Below are 5,710 nucleotides of genomic sequence, written 5' to 3'. Positions count from 1 at the left end.
CTCTTCCCTGCAACTGAGCTAATTAGTAATCTACCCCTGGGCCAGCAGAAGATGAAGGTCACTGCCATTGCCCATGACATCTGATGAGAAAACTCAAGGTGACCATTCAGACCACGTATTTGCTGGTGGAAGATGTTCCACAGCACATTCAAGCAATGGGATTTTTTTTTCAGTGGTTTCAGCTGTTTTGGACCCTACTCAAAGCCCTTAAGCTTCAAAAGTCCCTAAGGTGCAGTTGTCCCTTGGACATTCTCCATTAGGGATTAGTCCACAGTCACCCACAAGCGTTACCAGTAAAGACAGAGCATGAGTTCATCTGGGACAGTCTAGACAAACCAGGTCACCCCTGATTAAGAAAGGATGTGGCTGATGTGGATAAATAAAACACCAGAGGAGGGCAAGAGCTATAGACACTGAAGGACGTTGCATCAGGCCCAGCAAATAAAAGTCATGAATAAAGATGGTAAAAATCAAAACATGACTCTAAATCAGGAGGATGCTGAAAGACCTGCTGATCAGCTAGACCATGGCATTCAAAACTGTGTTTTTGACATAGAGGTCAATAATTTTGGCAGAAAAAAATAACCCAAAGCAGCTGGGGACTGTCCATTGGGCCCTACAGCTCCCTTCCCTTGAGGCTGTGGATGTTGGCCACGGCCAAATGATGTTACACATTCGCTAGCTCACACCCAAGCTTTAACCTTGAGTAAAAATTGGTGGTCAAATCCAGGTGGGGAAAGGATCGACCGTATGGCCCAGATTCTCAGCAGAGTCACTCTGATCTCAACAGAGAGGTTTAGATTGGGTATTGGGAGGAGTTTATTCACTGAAAGGATTGTCAAGCACTGGAAGGGGCTGCCTAGGGAAGTGGTTGAGTTACCAGCCCTGGAGGTGTTTTAAAGACAGGGAGATGTCGTGCTTAGGGACATGGTCTACATGGATATAGTTTAGTGGCAGACTTAGGGCTGGTTCAATGGTTGGATTTGATGATCTTAAAGGTCTTTTCCAACCCAAACCATTCAATGATTCAATGTGGGTCCCATGCCTGAACACCTCCCAGCACTGAACCAAGTAGCATCTATGAGAACCAGGGAAGGCCACCCCACTTTCTACCTGAAGACCTGATAGAAGGCATGCTTGTGCTTGTTGTTCCAGTCCTCCAGGTCGATGCGCAGAGAGTAGTCCCCTTGGCTCGTCATCTTGTGGATGTTCTCGTTGCCCAGCCAGAATTCGCCATTGAGGTCCCCAAAGCCCTCCTTGTACTCGTTCCAGGTCCGGTTGAAGTCAACTGAGCCATCCTGACGCCTCTGGATGACTGTCCAGCCCCCACCTGCCAGGAGAGACATAACATAAAATGGGAGCATCCAGGGAGTCCCAGACGGACCCCTGAGTGGTGTCACCTCTGGGGATCCATCTGCAGCTCAGCAAGGGGTCTCCTTGTCACATCTCCTCCCACCAAGTGACAAAACAGGGTGCTGGTTGCTGCATGGGGACAAAATGTGACGCCTGCCATGGCTCACAGAAAAGGGCTCCCACGCCTCCCATGTTGGTTCATGGTGAAGTTCCCCTGTCGACCGTCCCAGGTCTTAAGTTGGTTTTAAATGAGAGGAGCTGGTAGCTTTTGGGAGGCAAATGTTTTGGTTCTGGAACAAACTACAGATCCTGGAGTTTGGAGATTATTACGTACTGTTCCTGCAGCACCACAGCGGCACACGAGCTCTCCCAATATTCTCTCACTGTCTCCATCTGCTCTCCCATCTGTCCAAATCCCTCTCTCCTCTCTCATTTTATTCCAATATTGTAAGCTTATGGTGCAGCGGGGGGAGACTGGGGCCATCTTTTTATCTGCTGTTTGTACAGCCTGTCACTCTACAGTGTCCAAGATTGTGCTGATGGTTGTACAAATAATAGTAATGACCTAACAGCAACCACATTGTCTGCACAGTCCGTTTCTTAAGGACTATATGCATTGCAAAGCTGCAGTCACCTCTAGATCCTCCAATAGGTGAGATGCCTACATGTGGGGAGTTGAACCCCTTCCTCCAGCATGGGATGGGTGGATGTGACACATCCATCCAGGCTGGACTAGAACCATGGGGCAAGGAACTGACAACCCACCACCCTTTTCCCTGATGATTGCCACTATTCTTCCAAAACTCAAGTGTCGCAAACTGATTTTGGTAGTAAATTTGTGCCTTGAGATGACTCCATATGGATACTTAGGCAGCAAGGCTAAGTAGGTCACCTGCTCCCTCGTTTACACTCCAAATTATCTGCGGAAAAGGATCTACCTCCTCCATCCTCAGTTCAGCATGGCTGCAATTAGTGGTTGCCCACACAGAGCCCTCAACTACCCAGAGATGCTCCAGGTGCCTCCTCAGTGCCCAGCTCCAGGAGGGCTTCTCCTTCCCAAAACCCTGTCTTGTACCCACTACTACATCTTTGCAAACACCTTGGATGCACGAGGACATCTCAAAGAGCACCAAATGCTCGTATTTAGGCAACTGAATTCCAGCCATAATGTCTGGTTTGGACTATTCAACCAAACCCCTTCTATGGCCAATGGAGAGGACAAGCCCTCTGACCCTGGAGAAGATCCATTCTAGAGATGTTCCTCTCATTGATTACAGTTATAGGACAAGGAGTAATGGCCTTAAGTTGCGCTAAGGGAGGTTTAGGTCAGAAATCAGGAGGAATTTCTTTACTGGAAGGGTTGTTGGGCACTGGAGTGGGCTGCCCAGGGAGGTGGTTGAGTCACCATCCCTGGAGGTGTTTGGAAGATGAGAAGCTGTGCTTGGGGACATAGTCTTGTGGCAGACTTAGTAGGTCTGGATCGATGGTTGAACTTGATGATCTTAAAGGTCTTTTCCAAGTGAAACCATTCTATGATCCTAAAGTAGCTTAGAAATAGCTCAGATCTAAGATACAGCTCTCAGGTTAGACAAATCCCACCCAAAGCTCCGCTGGAAGATGCTACAGGTGCCTCCTGCATGCGGTACCTTCGGTGTCCATCTCGCACAGCACCTCGATGGGCATCCCTCCAACCGAGGGCATGATGCTGTAGACCCCGGACCGCCGCAGCCCGTTGTAGTAAACGGAGGCGCAGTCAATGGGGCAGTTCCTGGCGTGCTTCACCTCTGAACGAGAAAGCAGAGAAACACAGTGGTTAGTGCACGGCGTGGAGAAGAGAGGCACACAACCAAAGCCTGCATAATCTTTATGCGAACATAATGCAGAGATGGAAAAATAAACCCAAATCCAGAGCTTCTTCTGAAGCTGAAAGCCTCTGCAGTTGGGTTCACGCCTGGTGGAGTGATAGCGTTGGTTAGCAAAGGTTTGCACTTCAGGATGGTGTCCTGAGGAACCATCTTCAGTTCAACCAGTATCGTAATGACAATGCAGAAATGATAAGCATTTTGCCAGGCTCAAATTAGATTATATCTCACACCAAAATGTCATATACATTGATGAAGAAGGGTTGGCTCTCCAGCCATGGCCAGTGTAGATGACAGAGGAAGGTTTTTCTTCTCCCAAAGTGCTGCTGTGGGCTTTGTCTTACAAGGAAATGGGTTCAGAACCATTCTGAAGAGACTAAGGATGTTTTTAACTGGGATATGTCAAGTGGGATATGTCAGGAGGCCAGACCAGCCTGGTTTTACATGGAAAAGAAGAGAAGAGCAGTTCTCCTTATCTTCCTCCATCACCTACCAAAGGAGCTCAGTTCAGCTGCCTGCATAGAGGTGCACAGTGACATCCGAGATGTCCCCGGGGCTGGGTTTCATCTGTTCCATGTGGTCCCTGCCTTGTATCTGCCAGGCTTATATGGATGTCCTGGGTGCTCCAGAGCATTTCAGGTGGCACTGGGTGTCAGCTGAACTGTGACCCTCACCATAGCAGTGGAAAGAGCTCGCCAAATCACTCTTGGTCCATGCACTGTTTGCCTCGTTATCCTAAATATCCATATCTATATCATGTTGGGACATGTGATTGTAGACAACCAACATGAAGCATCTTCCCCCGTGAGCTGAGCCGCCCTGGTGGGATGAATCCCATCTTTAGAAAGAAAGGCACAAAGGCAGCTCTACACACACACACAGCTAGACCAGCCCGAAGCACAGTGTGGCCTGAATACCAGACTGGCATCACTGGGAGAACTGGGAGTCTGAGGGAGCACAGAAAGCATGGGTGGAAGGTGGGCCCTTCCATGAGACGCACAGAAAGGATGAGACCACGGGGCTGGCAGAGGATGAAAGCTCCCTGTGGATGGGAAAGTAAGTCTGGAGTGGGGAATAACGGCTAAATAACTGCAACATCCCAGCCCACCAACTGGAGATCGTGGTGGTAGGGAAGACCCCTGCAGGCTGCAGTGACAGATTGGAGATATCCATTGAGGTTGGCACCAGCGGCGTTGCTGCTGCAGGAGAGCATGTGGGAGAAACGAGCTGTGTGCAGCAAGCAGAGATCAAGGAGAGGGAAACGAGATCCGGAAAGCATCAGAGACAGCAGGCAGAGCCTGATCCCACCTAGAATTAATCAACTAAAAATTAATCAACCAGCTGCACCCAGGCTGGTGTTCTCCAGGCCAGAGATATCGCCATCCCGGTCACATTAAGTTACTGAGATGAATCCCAGCTCTGGCTTGCAGGTGGTGGTCATGGACATAGACATCAACTCTGAGCATTTCTTGCTCAGGGCTCAGAGGCACCTGGAAGCAGTGGAGCTGCTTATGCCACCTCCACCATGACATGGATGGCCAAAAGAGCAAAGCGCAATGGAAATGACTTAGACTATGTCTTTTGGGAATTTTCAGGTATAGAATTCAAGGTTCACTTTGACTAAAACCCCATTTCTGCCAAAGAACCCACTGCAGTGAAAACATTTTGATCAGGGCCTACCATAGTCAGGATCTTCAAAGCTCGATATTGAGGTGTTGGAAGGGAAAGTGGTTTACTTATGCAGCCCATTGGAGTTCGTGGGTCCATGGCAAGGGAGTGGTGGTCTTTGAGAAGACAAGACCAGATGTGTTGCTGTGGTCCCCACACCCCAGATCCCATTTCCCACAGCAAACATCCAAGAGATACATCGGAGAAGGACGAAGCAGGGAGAGTAAAAAGTAACATGACTTTCCCCCATCAGACATGATGAAGGTTGATGAAGGTTGGGAGGTGAAAGCCATTAGCAGTTTGGTTGTGCATCACCTGGGTCATACAAACAATGATAGGACAAGGGGTAATGGGCGCAAACTGGAACACAGGAGGTTCCACTTAAATTTGAGAAGAAACTTCTTCTCAGTGAGGGTGACAGAGCACTGGAACAGGCTGCCCAGAGAGGTTGTGGAGTCTCCTTCTCTGGAGACATTAAAACCCCGCCTGGACGCCTTCCTGTGTAACCTCATCTTGGTGTTCCTGCTCCAGCAGGGGGATTGGACTGGATGAGCTTTTGAGGTCCCTTCCAATCCCTAACGTTCTGTGATTATGTGATTCTGTGATACCATCCATCCCACTTCTCGATGGAGAAAATAGACGCTGTCTCTGCAAGTACCTCAACCAGAGTTCACCAAAGACTGGAAGAGTATTCAGGAGAAGGATCTCTTCATCCTTCTCCAGTGTTTCTCTTGGATGTCTGCTGTGGGAAAAAATAACCCTATGCAATAACCCCATGGATGCTCCAGGCTTGGGCATGAGTGGCTGGAAAGGACCTGGGGTGTTGG

The 5,710-nt window shown here is 49.0% G+C and overlaps 1 pseudogene; it reads right to left on the bottom strand.

Moving 5' to 3' along the window:
• LOC104548151 overlaps positions 1 to 3,137 on the bottom strand; it is a 3,689-nt pseudogene extending 552 nt beyond the window's left edge.
• Between the last annotated feature and the right edge of the window lie 2,573 nt (positions 3,138 to 5,710).

This window comes from Mesitornis unicolor, unplaced genomic scaffold, assembly GCF_000695765.1.
Source record: "Mesitornis unicolor isolate BGI_N332 unplaced genomic scaffold, ASM69576v1 scaffold31481, whole genome shotgun sequence".
Classification (NCBI taxonomy): Eukaryota; Metazoa; Chordata; class Aves; order Mesitornithiformes; family Mesitornithidae; genus Mesitornis; species Mesitornis unicolor.
The sequence above is the reverse complement of the archived record's forward strand: the minus strand, read 5'-3'. Positions and strand labels throughout refer to the sequence as shown.